This window comes from Salvelinus fontinalis, chromosome 20, assembly GCF_029448725.1.
Source record: "Salvelinus fontinalis isolate EN_2023a chromosome 20, ASM2944872v1, whole genome shotgun sequence".
Taxonomy (NCBI): Eukaryota; Metazoa; Chordata; class Actinopteri; order Salmoniformes; family Salmonidae; genus Salvelinus; species Salvelinus fontinalis.
In genome coordinates this window covers 15,180,254-15,199,553 of record NC_074684.1, presented here as the reverse complement: position 1 = coordinate 15,199,553, position 19,300 = coordinate 15,180,254, and the positions used below count along the sequence as shown (strand labels likewise).

The following is a 19,300-nucleotide window of genomic DNA, read 5'->3' as shown; positions in this document are numbered from 1 at the left end:
ACTATGGCCAATAGTTGATTATATACTGGGTGTGTTCGAGCCCTGAATGCTGATTGGCTGACAGCTGAGGTATATCAGACCGTATACCACGGGTATAACAAAACCATTTATTTTTAATACTCTAATTACTTTGGTAACCAGTTTATAATAGCAATAAGGCACCTCTGGGGTTTGTGATATATGGCCAATATACCACGGCTAAGGGCTGTATCAAGTACTCAGCGTTGCGTTGTGCTTAAGAACAGCCCTTAGCCGTGGTATATTGGCCATATACCACACCTGGTCGGCCTTATTGCTTAATATCTCTCAGGATATGCATAGGCCAAAATTCCCATTTTAATTCTTAATTGAGTTCTGGCTGAGGATCAAGTACATGTTATGATAGTCTCTTTGTCTGCCCTCTCATTCTCTCCACGAATCAGCAATGGTTGCTTGAGCTCTTCATAGCGTTGAGGCACATCTGGGGGGGATCAACAAGTTAGGCCCTAAACCAGAACTGTTAACCCCCAAATTCCATAAATCCAGTGCAAGCACGTTCCCCAACAGCTGCAGCCCTTTGCCTTGCTCTTTCCTTTCTCCCATTAAAAGTTTGGAATTCCTTAATGCACAACACATCAAGCAAAGCTCCCATGGAAGGACCTCTCTTTTGAAACCTAATGTGCGAGCCAGACAGACACTAAGTATGTTTTGTGTGGATGATGTAACTTGCCAGCTTAGAATTGGTTCATTGATTTGATTTTGATTTCATCCTTTATTTAGCCAGGTAAGTCATTGAGAACAAATTCAATAACAACCTTGTTTATTATTTAAATTAAGCAGTTCAACTGGAAAGTATTTCATGTCCCTATATCGGATAGCAGAATTCAGATTTTACCAAGGCTGTCCTCTTGAGTTGGAGAAGACAATCAGGAAAGCCTAAAACCTTTTGAGGTGGCCACCAATGCAAATAGACCGGGATCCTCTGAAAGTTAAACACACAAGCTCCCTCCCCTCTCTTCTACTCATATTTCCCACTCTCAATCTCTCCCTCTTTCCCATTCTCACTTTATCTTTCTTTTGAAGTTCAAAAGACAGCTGCATGGAATAAAATGCTATTTTGACCACGAACAGGAGGAGCAGTTGCTTTTCTCTCCTTTTATTTTGGATCCCAGATTTAAAAAGCAGTGCTCTTTGCCTTGGCGAGATAGCGGGCCTTTTTTTCACAGCTCCAGTTGTTCAGTGGCATTCAGGGTAGATTACAGGACACAATGCGTGGCAAGGCCCCTCGTGGGTTGTCCTGAGTGATGCAAGGTGGCAATTACAAGGCCCCACCCCTCTTAACGCAACCCTCTCTACGCCAAGCTTTTAATTTGTGATCACGATGGTCCCAAATTAGGGGGGCTGCATTGATGGAATTTGTGGGTACGGCCCATCCCTGAATTCACCACTCCTTTTGGTTTGGAATGGGACAACTGGGCTTTTATGTAGAACCCCCACACATGATGCACACCCCCACATAGTTTAGTGGTTAGGTGTACTTGGTTCAGAGGCAGGGCACATATCATACTTTACTCAATGGAACTTTACCCCCCTCCCGGATCATTAGTTGCCCCTCACACTATAGAGCAGAAGCCCAGAGAGAGTCTGGGCCGCTCTCCATGGAACCGGACCTGTGTGTTATTCCAGCTGCAGTCGGACCTTTTTAGAGGCGGCATCCCAGAACAAGATAACTCCTTGTGTTATCCATTGGTTCAACACATGCCCTTTGCTTTAGGTACATCGGTTACATAACTATATTGCTACTAGCACAACTAGAATGGTGATGAACAAAGGAAAACAATGTAGGCTGCTTGAGTTGGGGGTCAATTACATGTTAGTTCCAATAGAATACCCTACATTATGGACATTTGTTAATTAGAAAGGTATTCTGTGTTGGACACATTTTGATGAATATAAGTACGTTCCTTGGAGAATATCTGTATCCTGCTGTAAATGATGTAACCTCTGCTCCAGACTAGAATGCTGCTAGCTGCGGCTTAATGCAGAGCTCATCCCTCTGCATTGTGACTAGTGTTGGCCTGACGAGATTGTTGTTTCTTCAAATAATCAAATGTGAAGACCAGCCTCACTGTTGGTTCCATCTTATTTCTACAAATGCTCAATACACCATAAAAACAAAGGGTTTGTGCTATGCCATGTCCATCTCTTTCTGACTCTTGCTTCTCTTTTAGTATCCTAATACTTGTTAATTAAATGATACTTATCCCACCTAACATGCCACCAGGGGTCTTTTCAGTCCCCAAAAACAAATTCAAGAACGCACACAGTATTATATAAGCCCTTGTTGCATGAAACTTCCTTCCATCTCATATTGCTCAAATAAACAGCAAACCTGGTTTGAAAAACCAGATAAAGTAACACCTCACGGCACAATGCCTCTCCCCTATTTCGCCTAGATATAAATGCATACACACAAACTATGTGCCTTTTAAAAAAAAATGTATGTAGTACTGTCCTTCAGCTGTTCTTGTCTATTGATGTTCTGTATTATGTTTTGTGTGGACACCAGGAAGAGTAGCTGCTGCTTTTGCAACAGCTAATGGGGATCCTAATAAAATACCAAAGAAGTATTCAGACCACTTGACCTTTTCCACATTTTGTTACGTTACAGCCTTACTCTAAAATGTATTAAATAAAACAAATTCCTCATCAATCTACACACAATACCCCCTAATAACAAAGCAAAAACAAGTTACAAAAAATATTTGCACATTTATAAAGAAACAACATCACATTTGCATAAGTATTCAGACCCTCTTCAGTACTTTGTTGAAGCACCTTTGGCAGCGATTACAGCCTCGAATCTTCTTGGATATGACGCTACAAGCTGGGCACACTGGTATTTGGGGAGTTTCTCCCATTCTTCTCTGCAGATCCTCTCATGCTGTCAGGTTGGATGGGGAGCGTCACTGCACAGCTATTTCCAGGTCTCTCCAGAGATGTTCGATCGGGTTCAAGTCCGGGCTCTGGCTGGGCCCCTCAAGGACATTCAGAGACTTGTCCCTAAGTCATTCCTGCATTTTCTTGGCTGTGTGCTTAGGGTCGTTGTCCTGTTGGAAGGTGAACTTTCACACAGTCTGCGGTCCTGAGCACTCTGGTGCAGGTTTTCATCAAGGAGCTCTCTGTACTTTGCTCTGTTCATATTTCCCTCGATCCTGACTAGTCTCCCAGTCCCTGCCGCTGAAAAACATCCCCGCAGCATGATGCTGCCACCACCATGCTTCACCGTAGGGATGGTGCCAGGTTTCCTCCAGACATGACGCTTGAAATTCAGGCCAAAGTGTTCAATCCTGGTTTCATCAGAACAGAGAATCCAATTTTTCCTGGTCAGAGTCCTTTAGGTGCCTTTTGGCAAACTCCAAGCGGGCTATTGTGTGACTTTTTACTGAGTGGCTTCCATCTGGCCAGAGATGGTTGTCCTTCTGGAAGGTTCTCCCATCTCCATAGAGGAACTCTGGAGCGCTGTCAGAGTGACCATCAGAATCTTGGTCACCTCCCTGACCAAGACCCTTCTCCTCCGATTGCTCAGTTTGGCCAGACAGACAGCTCTAGGAAGAGTCTTGGTGGTTCCAAACTTCATCCATTTAAGAATGATGGAGGCCACTGTGTTCTTGGGGACCTTCAACGCTGCAGAAATGTTTTAGTACCCTTCCCCACATCTGTACCTCGACACAATTCTGTCTCTTCTCTACAGATAAATCCTTTGACCTCGTGGCTTGATTTTTGCTCTTACATCCACTGTCAACTGTGGGACCTTTTTATATAGACAGGTGTATGCCTTTCCAAATCATGTCCAATCAATTGAATTTGCGACAGGTGGACTCCGAGTTGTAGAAACATCTGAAGGATGATCAATGGAAACAGGATGCACATGAGCTCAATTTCAAGTCACGTTACAAAGGGTCTGAATACTTATTTAAATAAGGAATTTCTAAAACCTGGTTTTGCTTAGTCATTATTTGGTATTGTGTGTAGATTGAGGGAAACAAAACATTAAAGCCAACAAATAAAAAAACATTGCTCCCCGCAGGTAGAAAATATCAGAATTAAAAATAAATATCCTATAAATCACATTGGCTACCCATGGCCTGTCTGCAAGGAACTTGAAACATGGTATTAACTTGGTCCAGCCCTGAAGCTCGTGCTCGCAAAGTTGCATAAAATATTCTGGGCCCTCAGTTTCATGCGCCAGTGAGCTCTGGACAGACATACAAAGCTGTAGGCTATTTGCACAAGAGATAAGAAGTAATCCGGTTGTCCTATTTTATGATGTTTCCACCAGATCAGAGAAATATATATACTTTTACCCTTTTACGGGGAGTGGTTATCAAAAGGGAGAGCTGGAAAGATTTTTCAGATAAGCTACGGTGAGGAACACCAAGTCCTCAACTGGCAACTTCATTAAATACTACCCGCAAAACACCAGTCTCAATGTCAAAAGTGAAGAGGCGACTTTGGGATGCCGGTCTTCTAGGCAGAGTTCCTCTCTCTAGTGTCTGTGTTCTTTTGCCCATCTTAATCTTTTATTTTTATTGGCCAGTCTGAGATATGGCTTTTTCTTTGCAACTCCTTAGAAGGCCAGCATCCCGGAGTCGCCTCTTCACTGTTGACGTTGAGACTGGTGTTTTGCGGGTACTATTTAATGAAGTTGCCAGTTGAGGACTTGTGAGGCATCTTTTTCTCAAACTAGACACACTAATGTACTTGTCCTCTTGCTCAGTTGTGCACCGGGTCCTCCCACTCTTTCTATTCTGGTTAGCGCTGTTCTGTGAAGGGAGTAGTACACAGCGTTGTACGAGATCTTCAGTTTCTTGGCAATTTCTCACATGGAATAGCCTTCATTTCTCAGAACAAGAATAGGCTGACAAGTTTCAGAAGAAAGTTATTTGTTTCTGGCCCTTTTGAGCCTGTAATCGAACCCACAAATGCTGATGCTCCAGATACTCAACTAGTCGAAAGAAGGCCAGTTTTATTGCTTCTTTAATCAGGACAACAGTTCTTAGCTGTGCTAACATAATTGCAAAAGGGTTTTCTAATGATCAATTAGACTTTTAAAATGATGAACTTGGATTAGCTAACACAACGTGCCATTGGAACACAGGAGTGATGGTTACTGATAATGGGTCTCTGTACGCCTTTGTAAATATTCCATTAAAAATCAGATGATGTTATTTTAATGGAAAAAAAGTGCTTTTCTTTTAAAAACAAGTACATTTCTAAGTGACCCCAAACCTTTGAACAGTAGCGTATGTGGATATTTTTTTTTCACCCTGTACCCTCACCCACTTTAACCCTTCAACTACAATCGTGCCAGACGTGTTCTTAAAACAGAGGCACAACGTGAGGCGTCTGTTCTCTGGTGCAGGACATTGTTTGTGTCTGTGTGTGACATTCTGACCAAACCGGACGCGCACACATTGATTTTGTTCACCCACACCAGAAGCGATCAGGACACGCAGGTTGAAATATCAAAACAAACTGTGATCCAATTATATTAATTTTGGGACAGGTCAAAAAGCATTTAATATTTATGGCAATTTAGCTAGCTAACCTACTGTTGCTAGCTAATTTGTCCTGGTATATAAACATTGGGTTGTTATTTTACCTGAAATGCACAAGTTCCTCAACTCCGACAATTAATCCTCAGATAAAACGGTAAACTGAATTAGTTTCTCGTCATCTTTCCTCCATCCTTAAGGCTTCTTTTTCTTCTTTGGACTTTATATGGCGGTTGGCAACCAACTTTACAGCATTACGACAACCTACCGGAGTGTGGACCTTAGTTCACACAACATATGAACAGTTTGTGTATGTGAGTGATAGATATATATATATATCTATCTCTCTCTCTATTTACCACTGCTCCACAAAGAAAATGTGGGTCTACCAACATCCTATCGACAAAACAATTGACTAAATGGGGTCAGCCCTACAAAATATGTTTTAGTCAAATAGTCTATCTGTTTGTGCTTCTTGCGGTCAATTTGACGTCTACAAATGATTTGTAATTTTGTTCCGGCCCCTCAAGGAAAAAATCGTCCCGTGGCTGAATCTAGTTGATGATCTCTGATCTGTGGCAAGACCTGATGTTACGTCCGTCGTTGAACGAATGAGACCAAAGCGCAGCGTGGAGAGTGTTAATGATATTTATTACTGAAACACTGACAAAACAACAAAATATAAACAAACGTAAAGTTCTGCAGGGCTAAACAGCTACTGTGCAAAAACAAGATCCCACAAACTAGGGTGGAAAACAGGCTGCCTAAGTATGATTCCCAATCAGAGACAATGATAGACAGCTGCCTCTGATTGGGAACCATACCCGGCCAACAAAGAAATAGATAACTAGAATGCCTGACCGAACCAAATAGAGAAATAAAAAGGCTCTCAGGTCAGGGCCTGACACCTGAAAATGGTTGTGATTAACTGGCAATGATTAACAACCAATGATTAACAACCAATTTCAAAGCTTGAAGATTTTGTCTCTTTGTCCCGCAGGTTCAGATGAGTTTTATTTATTTATTTTTATTTCACCTTTATTTAACCAGGTAGGCTAGTTGAGAACAAGTTCTCATTTGCAACTGCGACCTGGCCAAGATAAAGCATAGCAGTGTGAACAGACAACAACACAGAGTTACACATGGAGTAAACAATAAACAAGTCAATAACATGGTAGAAAAAAGAGAATCTATATACAATGTGTGCAAAAGGCATGAGGTAGGCAATAAATCGAATAATTACAATTTAGCAGATTAACACTGGAGTGATAAATCATCAGATGATCATGTGCAAGAAGAGATACTGGTGTGCAAAAGAGCAGAAAAGTAAATAAATAAAAGCAGTATGGGGGGTGAGGTAGGTAAATTGGGTGGGTAGTTTACAGATGGACTATGTACAGCTGCAGCGATCGGTTAGCTGCTCGGATAGCAGATTTTTAAAGTTGTTGAGGGAGATAAAAGTCTCCAACTTCAGAGATTTTTGCAATTCGTTCCAGTCGCAGGCAGCAGAGAACTGGAAGGAAAGGCGTCCAAATTAGGTTTTGGCTTTAGGGATGATCAGTGAGATACACCTGCTGGAGCGCGTGCTACGGGTGGGTGTAGCCATCGTGACCAGTGAACTGAGATAAGGCGGCACTTTACCTAGCATAGCCTTGTAGATGACCTGGAGCCAGTGGGTCTGACGACGAACATGTAGCGAGGGCCAGCCGACTAGGGCATACAGGTCGCAGTGGTGGGTCGTATAAAGTGCTTTAGTAACAAAACGGATGGCACTGTGATAAACTGCATCCAGTTTGCTGAGTAGAGTATTGGAAGCTATTTTGTAGATGACATCGCCGAAGTCGAGGATCGGTGGGATAGTCAGTTTTACTAGTTTAGCGGCGTGAGTGAAGGAGGCTTTGTTGCGGAATAGAAAGCCGACTCTAGATTTGATTTTGGATTGGAGATGTTTGATATGAGTCTGGAAGGAGAGTTTGCAGTCTAGCCAGACACCTAGGTACTTATAGATGTCCACATATTCTAGGTCGGAACCGTCCAGGGTGGTGATGCTAGTCTGGCGTGCGCGTGCAGGCAGCGAACGGTTGAAAAGCATGCATTTGGTTTTACTAGCGTTTAAGAGCAGTTGGAGGCCACGGAAGGAGTGTTGTATGGCATTGAAGCTCGTTTGGAGGTTAGATAGCACAGTGTCCAGGGAAGGGCCGGAAGTATACAGAATGGTGTCGTCTGCGTAGAGGTGGATCAGGTAGAGGTGGATCAGGGAATCGCCCGCAGCAAGAGCAACATCATTGATGTATACAGAGAAAAGAGTCGGCCCGAGAATTGAACCCTGTGGTACCCCCATAGAGACTGCCAGAGGACCGGACAACATGCCCTCCGATTTGACACACTGAACTATGTCTGCAAAGTAGTTGGTGAACCAGGCAAGGCAGTCATTAGAAAAACCGAGGCTATTGAGTCTGCCGATAAGAATATGGTGATTGACAGAGTCGAAAGCCTTGGCCAGGTCGATGAAGACGTCTGCACAGTAATGTCTTTTATCGATGGCGGTTATGATATCGTTTAGTACCTTGAGCGTGGCTGAGGTGCACCCGTGACCGGCTCGGAAACCGGATTGCACAGCGGAGAAGGTACGGTGGGATTCGAGATGGTCAGTGATCTGTTTGTTGACTTGGCTTTCGAAGACCTTAGCTAGGCAGGGCAGGATGGATATAGGTCTGTAACAGTTTGGGTCCAGGGTGTCTCCCCCTTTGAAGAGGGGGATGACAGCGGCAGCTTTCCAATCCTTGGGGATCTCAGATGATACGAAGGAGAGGTTGAACAGGCTGGTAATAGGGGGTGTGACAATGGCGGCGGACAGTTTCAGAAATAGGGGGTCCAGATGGTCAAGCCCAGCTGATTTGTATGGGTCCAGGTTTTCCAGCTCTTTCAGAACATCTGCTATCTGGATATGGGTAAAGGAGAAGCTGGGGAGGCTTGGGCGAGTAGCAGCGGGGGGGGGGGGGCGGGGCTGTTGGGCAAGGTTGGAGTCGCCAGGAGGAAGGCATGGCCAGCCATTGAGAAATGTTTGTTGAAGTTTTCGATTATCACGGACTTAACACGGTCACCACTGATATCTAGCCTCAGTGCAGTGGGCAGCTGGGAGGAGGTGCTCTTGTTTTCCATGGACTTTACAGTATCCCAGAACTTTTTGGAGTCAGAACTACAGGATGCAAATTTCTGCTTGAAAAAGCTGGCCTTTGCTTTCCTGACTGACTGCGTGTATTGGTTCCTGACTTCCCTGAACAGTTGCATATCGCGGGGGCTCTTCGATGCTATTGCAGTTCGCCACAGGATGTTTTTGTGCTGGTCGAGGGCAGTCAGGTCTGGAGTGAACCAAGGGCTATATCTGTTCTTGGTTCTGCATTTTTTGAACGGAGCATGCTTGTCTAATATGGTGAGGAAGTAACTTTTAAAGAATGACCAGGCATCCTCAACTGACGGGATGAGGTCAATATCCTTCCAGGGTACCCGGGCCAGGTCGATTAGAAAGGCCTGCCTGCAGAAGTGTTTTAGGGAGCGTTTGACAGTGATGAGGGGTGGTCGTTTGACCGTGGACCCGTGGCGGATACAGGCAATGAGGCAGTGATCGCTGAGATCTTGATTGAAGACAGCAGAGGTGTATTTGGAGGGCAAGTTGGTCAGGATAATGTCTATTAGGGTGCCCATGTTTACGGATTTAGGGTTGTACCTGGTGGGTTCCTTGATGATTTGTGTGAGATTGAGGGCATCAAGCTTAGATTGTAGGACTGCCGGGGTGTTAAGCATATCCCAGTTTAGGTCACCTAACAGAACAAACTCTGAAGCTAGATGGGGAGCGATCAATTCACAGATGGTGTCCAGGGCACAGCTGGGAGCTGAGGGGGGTCGGTAGCAGGCGGCAACAGTGAGAGACTTATTTCTGGAGAGATTAATTTTTAAAATTAGAAGTTCGAACTGTTTGGGCATAGACCTGGAAAGTATAACAGAACTTTGCAGGCTATCCCTGCAGTAGATTGCAACTCCTCCCCCTTTGGCAGTTCTTTCTTGACGGAAAGTGTTTATAGTTGGGTATGGAAATCTCAGAATTTTTGGTGGCCTTCCTAAGCCAGGATTCGGACACGGCAAGGACATCAGGGTTGGCAGAGTGTGCTAAAGCGGTGAGTAAGGCAAACTTAGGGAGGAGGCTTCTGATGTTGACATGCATGAGGCCAAGGCTTTTTCGATCACAGAAGTCAACAAATGAGGGTGACTGGGGACATGCAGGGCCTGGGTTTACCTCCACATCACCCGAGGAACAGAGGAGTAGTAGGATGAGGGTGCGGCTAAAGGCTATCAAAACTGGTCGCCTAGAGCGTTGGGGACAAGGAATAAAAGGAGCAGATTTATGGGCGTGGTAGAATAGATTCTGGGCATAATGTGCAGACCAGGGTATGGTGGGGCACGGGTACAGCGGAGGCAAGCCCAGGCACTGGGTGATGATAAGAGAAGTTGTATCTCTGGACATGCTGGTCTCAATGGGTGAGGTCACCGCATGTGTGGGGGGTGGGGCAAAGGAGGTATCAGAGGTATGGAGAGTGGAACTACAGGGTCCATTGCAAACCAAAACAATGATAACTAGCCTGAACAACAGTATGCAAGGCATATTGATATTTGAGAGAGACATACAATAAGGCATAAAGTGATTGCAAGTCTTGATTGGGAGAGCTAGCTAAAACAACAGGTGAGAACAGCAGCTAGTCAGCTAACACAGCAACAGAAGGTAAAAATGGCGACGACTAGGCAGAGAGGGTCGGATTAACTACATACAGATCCTGAGTTAAAGCACAGAGCCGACAGATAAAACACAAATAAACAGAATGGAGTACCGCAAATTAATGGACAGTCAAGCAGGCATCAGCTATGTAGCCAAGTGATCATAGTGTCCAGGGGGCAGCCGTAGATGGAGCAGTGAGGCCTCCACTAAGCTAGCCTGTTGAGGATGGGGGCGCTGTTGAGACTATTTATGCTAATTGGGTAATTTTTGAAACGGCTTCCCACAAAATCCTTGATCGTACAATATGCATATTATTATTATTATTGGATAGAAAACAGTCTATAGTTTCTATAGGAGTTGAAATTTTGTCTCTAAGTGGAACAGAGCCCATTCTACAGCAATTTCCCTGACATGGATTCAGATTTCAGAAATGTTGGCCACTGTTCTGAAGTCAGTTAAAAGGGCACTGTTATTGCTATGACTGTACGGACACTTCTTACGTCTTCCCCTGGATGCCTTTACGTGATGACGATTCCAATGGGGTCGATTGCGCGTTCACAGGCCCTATAAATCAAAAAATCCTGTAGCTAGCAAGTCTTTTCTTGGTGCGTCACGCGCGTGGAGGACACCGACCCTCTCCTGTTCCAAGCGTTAGTTTAGCCTGTTATATTTCTCCGGTCATCTTTTCACTCGTTATAGGAGTTAAAAACATCACAAGGTAGTTAATTTAAAGCGTAATTTAAATTAATTTAAAGCGTAATTTAAAGCGTTTAAAGTATAGCAATTTATATCCGTTTAGTGCGATTTTGGGACATTTATTTCTTTAACGCTGTGAATAGCTGGGCACGCTTTCAGTTCATCCCGAACGCAGTTGGCATTTCCACATGGCAAGAGGACAGCTTTCCACCAAAAGACGATTACTCCCAAGAAAGGATCCTTTGCCCAAGATACTGATGGAAGAACAGCTCAAGGTAGGACATTTTTATTATGATAAATCGTGTTTCTGTCGAAACATTTTAGTGGCTTAGGACGCCATGTTTTTTGACGTAGCTTCGCTTGGCGCAAACTGTATTGAAAAGTAAGGATAAATTAAAAAATGTAATTCCGCAATTGTATTAAGAATTAAATTGTCTATCAATCCCTGTCCACCCTATATTTTTTAGTCACGTTTATGAGTATTTATGTATAAGAGTAGATCACTGTCTAAGTGGCGCAAGGACATTTTCTGACCAGCTTGTCTACATTTCACATTGTCTAACCATGATTTTGGTGGCTAAATATAAACATTTGCGATCAAACTCTATATGGATTGTGTAATATGATGTTACAGGAGTGTCATCGGAAGAATTCTGAGAAGGTTAGTGAAAAAATTAATATCTTTTGGCGATGTTGACTTTTATCGCTCACTTTGGCTAGAATCAATGCTGGGCTGCTATGTGCTATGTGCTCTGCTAATATAACGATTTATTGTGTTTTCGCTGTAAGACACTTAGAAAATCTGAAATATTGTCTGTATTCACAGGATCTGTGTCTTTCGATTCGTGTATGCTGTGTATTTTTACGAAATGTTTGCTGATTAGTAAGTAGGTAAACACGTTGCTCTAAGTAGTTTTTCTATTCCATTTGTGACGGTGGGTGCAATTGTAACCTATGCCATCTACCTGAAATATGCACTTTTTTCTAACAAAACCTATCCCATACCATAAATATGTTATCAGACTGTCATCTAATGAGTTTTTTTGTTGGTTAGGGGCTATAAATATCTTAGTTTAGCCGAATTGGTGATGGCTACTGGTGTTGGTGGACAAATAAAAGATGGTGGATTATGCTAATGTGTTTTTAGGTAATAGATGTACATCTTTACATATTGTGTCTTCCCTGTAAAACATTTTAAAAATCGGACATGTTGACTGGATTCACAAGATCTGTGTCTTTCATTAGCTGTATTGGACTTTAATGTGTGAAAGTGAAATATTTTAAAAAATATATTTTTTTTGAATTTCGCGGCACTGGTTTTTTAGTGGGGGGGGGTGTGCCGCTAGCGCCACGCTGATCCTAGACAGGCTAGCACGCGTTTAAAGTTAGTAGCCCGGGGGGTGGTCTGCTCAGACGGAGGGGGTCTGCTCAGACGGAGGCCGGTTGAGGGCACCGGTTGAGGGCACGTCTGCAGACCAGACGTGGTCATGTCGACAGAGAATCCAAGCCGGATGGCGATGGCGAAAGAGAGGTTGTGAATTGTAGAATTACCTGTGCAGGTGTTACCTGTGCAGGTGTTTTTTATTTTATTTTTTATAGTGAGATGGTTTATTCAACACGTAAATCACAAGAAGACACATTAAGATCTAATATAGCATGACGTCCCAGATACATTAGTTTACGTGTTTATACAGCATTTCATTTGTCCTCCATTCATGTTATTATTATCATTATCAATGCACTAAAATAACAGGTCAGCTCAGGTCAGCTTCAGAGTGGCTTGCCTTTTGGTTCACTGTTCAGAAACAGGAGATGGACTCCTGCCCTATGGGCCGTTCTGGTTCACTGTACAGAAACAGGAGATGGACTCCTGCCCTATGGGCCGTTCTGGTTCACTGTACAGAAACAGGAGATGGACTCCTGCCCTATGGGCAGTTCTGGTTCACTGTACAGAAACAGGAGATGGTCTCCTGCCCTATGGGCCGTTCTGGTTCACTGTACAGGAGATGGTCTCCTGCCCTATGGGCCGTTCTGGTTCACTGTACAGGAGATGGACTCCTGCCCTATGGGCCGTTCTGGTTCACTGTACAGAAACAGGAGATGGAGGCCGTTCTGGTTCACTGTACAGAAACGAGATGGACTCCAGCCCGACCCAGATACTGTGAGCTCCAACAGTATTGGGACAGCGACACATGCTGTGCCGTTCTGGCTCTGTACTCCAGCACTTGAATGTACGGTTCTAAACACTTCCAAGACATGCTAACCTCTCACCATTACAACAACAGGGGAGATTAGCATTTTATATCCCCAAGACATGCTAACCTCTCACCATTACAATAACAGGGGAGGTTAGCATTTTATATCCCCAAGACATGCTAACCTCTCACCATTACAATTACAGGGGAGATTAGCATTTTATATCATACCCCTAAGACATGCTAACCTCTCACCATTACAACAACAGGGGAGGTTAGCATTTTTATATCCCCAAGACATGCTAACCTCTCACCATTACAACAACAGGGGAGGTTAGCATTTTATATCCCTAAGACATGCTAACCTTTCACCATTACAATAACAGGGGAGGTTAGCATTTTATATCCCCAAGACATGCTAACCTCTCACCATTACAACAACAGGGGAGATTAGCATTTTATATCCCCAAGACATGCTAACCTCTCACCACTACAATAACAGGGGAGGTCAGCATTTTATATCCCCAAGACATGCTAACCTCTCACCATTACAGCAACAGGGGAGGTTAGCATTTTATATCCCCAAGACATGCTAACCTCTCACCATTACAACAACAGGGGAGGTTAGCATTTTATATCCCCAAGACATGCTAACCTCTCACCATTACAACAACAGGGGAGGTTAGCATTTCATATCCCAAAGACATGCTAACCTCTCACCACTACAACAACAGGGGAGGTTAGCATTTTATATCCCCAAGACATGCTAACCTCTCACCATTACAACAACAGGGGAGGTTAGCATTTTATATCCCCAAGACATGCTAACCTCTCACCATTACAGCAACAGGGGAGGTTGATTGATTAACAACCAATTTCATAGCTTGAAGATTTTGTCTCTTTGTCCCGCAGGTTCAGATGTTGGTGTTGTTACATGTGGTATGCCACTGCGAGTACGATCAGCTGTCAGTCCTGTCTCCCTGTAGTGCTGTCTTAGGCGTCTCACAGTATGGTCATTGCAATTTATTGCCACATCTGCAGTCCTCATGCCTCCTTGCAGCATACCTAAGGCACATTCACGCAGATGAGCAGGGATCCTGGGCATCTTTCTTTTGGTGTTTTTCAGAGTCAGTAGAAAGGCCTCTTTAGTGTCCTAAGTGTTCATAACTGTGACCTTAATTGCCTACCGTCTGTAAGCTGTTCGTGTCTTAATGACTGTTCCACAGGTGCATGTTCATTAATTGTTCATGGAACAAACATGCAAAACAGTTTTTAAACCCTTTACATTGAAGATCTGTGAAGTGCTTTAGATTTTTACAAATTATCTTTGAAAGACAGGGTCCTGAAAAGGGAACATTTCTTTTTTTGCTGAGTTTATATGGAAAAGCGCTCAACAGGAGCGCTATTTCGTGTTTTCCCACTAATTGTATTTTGGCAAATATTTGATAATGATGTTTTATTGGCTGCTTCTTACAGGACTTTCATTTTCTGTTAAAATGAATTACCATAATCTAAGTGGGATTTCTGTAATTCTGAACACCGTAGGTGGGCGTCCTAATGGGTTATGCACCCAATTCATGTGTCCGGTAAATTTCTCAAATGGCCAATAAATTTAAATCTTCACATTGTCTGGTGCAACAGTTTTCTCCGTAGCCCACACCTTTTCAACATTTGATTCGTCGACTGTCATAGTGATGGAGGATTGTTTGATTTCCAGTTTAAGACTAAGTTTTCTTTAAATCATTGATGAGAAAAGTATGTTCCGCCCCATTGGGTATCTCACCGCACCCTCATGCCATGTTTTGAAATATGCAGATATACGGATTGAAAGTAAACTTACATTGTAAAACTTCTGATGACCAACTTTTGGACTATGTAGCACTCCCAGAAGTCATGAATTATTGAGTCCTTTTTATTTTTACACTTAAGATATGACTCTGTGCTGTATAATTGTCTCTTGTATTATACATTAGGTTAAACTGGATTAAGCGTAAATTTGTTTACTGTAATTTCATTAATTATGTTACTACACATGTTCTAACACTCCCTCCATCTTGTAGTGATATTAGTATTTCTGTTATTCATAAATAACTGGCTTGGTAGCAAACGTCATAACTTTTAGAGGCTACTAACTAGCTAACAGTAGTGTCCGCCAACATCGGCGATATAATGGCACTGTTCGCTAATTTTAAGTAACGTTATCTAGCGCACTACAATGTCAACATAGATTAAAAGGGAATACAATGACTTGTTTGGTTACAAGGCCCTATCAAACTAGCTAACTGTGTATCTTATGAGGGGGGGTATATATCTTATGAAATAGTTAGCTAGCTAGCAATCAATGTTTAAACGTTACTTAGTTAACATTAGCTAGCTAGAAACAAATAGAATGATCTGCAGAAAAAGGCAAACAAGGTCTGTCAGCTAACTGACCCCCTTTGGTCTGTTTTAACTAACGTTAGCTGTCACTGCCCAACGACCGTTTCAACAAACAAAGCAACTTTTTACCTTCAATAATTCTTACCTTAACATAATAGCTATTTTAGTTCGGACATTTAACACTGGTCTAGTAATCCAATCTCTTACGACGATATCCAAACGTTATGGTATAATGGCGTCCCACAAACAAATGTTACAGGTGCATGCCGCTACCAACTTTACTGGAGTGTGTCATCAATAACCTCTTACAGACTAAATGAATAAAGAATCAAACATAAACCTCCCACCTAATCTTGTACTGCTTAGAAAATAACTTCTAACAAACCCTCATCCAACATCAATCTTTTCCCCTCTTCCACATACTGGTACTTACAACAATATATCAACACATGCTTCACCGTTTCATCAACCATACACTCCATACACATTCTTGCCAACCAGATTAAATGATGAGTTCATTGTTAATGTCCTAGGCGCAACCAAGCAAACACCACCTCATTGCAGGTTTAAACTTATTTTTTTATTTTCTAGTGTTTTTCTTGAATTTTCTCAGTTTGTTTTGTGCATTACTACACACACCCGGGTAGAACTTTTGAATAATAATTGCTGGGTACTTACCGTCCACCTGACCTCCCCAAATTCCCTGAGACGGCAGAACAATGGACTAGCTTCTTTGGCGAGGTGCCGAGCTTCTTGGGAGTCCTACCGGAGAGTAGGAAGTGAAGACACCGACAGAGAGGCATATGTGGCAGGGTTTTAGTCCTCCATTACCAAGCATACTACCCGCCAATGTTCAATCATTAATGAACAAATTTGATGAACTCAGTGCGAGGATCTCCTACCAGAGGGACATCAGATCCTGCAACATACTCTGTTTTTCTGAGACTTGGCTTTCAGATGGATTATACACAACCAGCGGGTTTTAGTTTGAGCGGAAAGGAAGTGGGCTCTCTCTGGCAAATGTGGTGGGCTCTACAACACGGTGCGACACGGGAAACGTACAGGAACTTGCGAGTTTCTCCTCCGCCAACTTGAAATACTTATTCATAAAATGTCTTCCTATTTACCTTCCGAGAGAGTACACAGGGATTATTGCCATGGCTGTGTACATTCCGCCCCAAGCGTACTCCCGTCCCTCCACCGACATACTCAACCATCTCCAATTTGCGTACCACCCTGACAGATCCACGGAAGACGCACACGCCATGACCTGAAGCAGGTCACGTTCTGTGAGCTTGTGTGGCCTACCACTTTGCGGCCTAGCCGTTGTTGCTCAGATGTTTCCACTACACAATAACCGCACTTACAGTTGACCGGGGCAGCTCTAGGAGGGCAGAAATTTGACGAACTAACTTGTTGGAAAGGTGGCATCCTATGACGGTGACACGTTGAATGTCACTGAGCTCTTTAGTAAGGCCATTCTACTGCCAATGTTTGTCTATAGAGATTACATGGTTGTGTGCTTGATTTTATACACCTATCAGCAACGGGTGTGGCTGAAATAGCCAAATTCACTAATTTGGAGGGGTGTCCACATACTTTGTATATATTGTTGAGTTGCTCTCTTTTTATAACAGGGTATGTAGGAAATTGTATGATTACATTTTTTTCTCTATTGATGCCAAGTGTCAAACAACACTTTTTAGTCAATCATATTTTTGGGGGGCAGGAGCAGGCTCACAAAGCTTGTTTTGCGACTCACAGCTGTCCCAAACTGTTTCTTATAAAGTTGACTGGGTAATGAAGAAAAGTGCAGAAAATAGGTTGGTGGTATAGGCACATGTACAGTCCCCACCATATGGATTTGAACAGTGAAACCTAAAATGTTAATTTTGGCTCTATCCATACCGCTGGAATTGTCCTTATGGTAAATGTGCTTCTACACCGGCATTGCTTGCTGTTTGGGGTTTTAGGCTGGGTTTCTGTACAGCACTTTGAGATATCAGCTGATGTAAGAAGAGCTATATAAATAAATTTGATTTGATAATAGTTTTCTTTGGCATTTTGTTCTGTTCTTAAGAGGGAGCCATTTTTGGTCCCAGGGTCACTTTTTGACATGCCAAAAGCATATTTACGCTTAATTAAAACAACAACCTGTCTACAGAAGGAACCTCTGTAGAGGAAGGGTTCAGCTAGCGTGTGTATGTGTGTAATTAACCCATATACACTACCGGTCAAAAGTTTTAGAACACCTACGGCAAGTTTTACATGTCTTAAGATTTTATGGCACATTTTGGTCCATGTTGGTACTTTCAAGGGTTTTTCTTTATTTTTACTATTTTTTACATTGTAGAATAATAGTGACTACATCAGAACTACGAAATAACACATGTGGAATCATGTAGTAAGTAAACATGTGTTGAACAAATTGTAACGGCTTTCCTCCTCCTCTTCATCAGAAGAGGAGGAGCAGGGATCGAACCAAAATGCAGCGGAGTTTGTAGACATGATTTATTAAAGAAAAAACACGAACTTGACTATACACTAACAAAACAAATAAACGGTGTAGACAGATCTGAACGACGGACTCACAATAACACACGAGAACGCACGAACAGGGAAAAAAGCCTACACATAAATGACACTGAACAAACAAACCGAAACCAGTCCCGTGTGGCGTAACGACATACACAAACACAGGAGACAATCACCCACAACGAACACTGTGAAAACACCTACCTAAATATGACTCTTAATTAGAGGAACGCCAAACACCTGCCTCTAATTAAGAGCCATACCAGGCAACCCATAAACCAACATAGAAACAGAAAACATAGAATGCCCACCCAAACTCACGTCCTGACCAACTAACACATATAACAAACTAACAGAAATAGGTCAGGAACGTGACACAAATCCAAATATATTTTATATTTGAGATTCTTCAAAGTAGCTACCCTTTGCCTTGATGACAGCTTTGCACACTCTTGGCATTCTCTCAACCAGCTTCACTTGGAATGCTTTTCCAATAGTCTTGAAGGAGTTCCGACATATGCTGAGCACTCATTGGCTGCTTTTCCTTCACTCTGCTGTCTGACTCTGCTGTCTCATCCAAAACCATCTCAATTTGGTTGAGGTCGGGGGATTGTGGAGGCCAGGTCATCTGATGCAGCATTCCATCACTCTCCTTCTGGGTCAAATAACCCTTACACAGCCTGGAGGTGTGTTGGGTCACTGTTCTGTTGAAAAACAAATGATAGTTGCACTAAACCCAAACCAAATGGGATGGCATATCGCTGCAGAATACTGTGGTAGACTTGCTGGTTAAGTGTGGCTTGAATTCTAAATAAATCACAGACAGTGTCACCAGCAAAGCACCCCCACACCACCTCTTCTGTGCTTTACGGTGGGAAATATACAAGAATAGATCCTCCGTTCACCCATACCGCGTCTCACAAAGACACGGCGGTTGAAACCAAAAAATCTCCAATTTGGACTCCAGACCAAAGGACAAATTTCCACCGGTCTAATGTCCATTGCTCGTGTTTCTTAGCCCAAGCAAGTCTCATCTTCATTGTGGTTTCTTTGCAGAAATTTGAACATGAAGGCCTGATTCACACAGTCTCCTCTGAACAGTTGATGTTGAGATGTGTCTGTTACTTGAACTCTGTGAAGCATTTATTTGGGCTGCAATTTCCGAGGCTGGTAACTCTAATGAACGT

The 19,300-nt window shown here is 43.0% G+C and overlaps 1 protein-coding gene across 3 annotated transcripts in view; it reads left to right on the top strand.

Annotated features, from left to right (window-relative positions):
* LOC129817358 (disheveled-associated activator of morphogenesis 1-like) overlaps positions 1 to 19,300 on the top strand; it is a 145,142-nt gene that overhangs the window by 35,826 nt on the left and 90,016 nt on the right. The window lies entirely within an intron of this gene.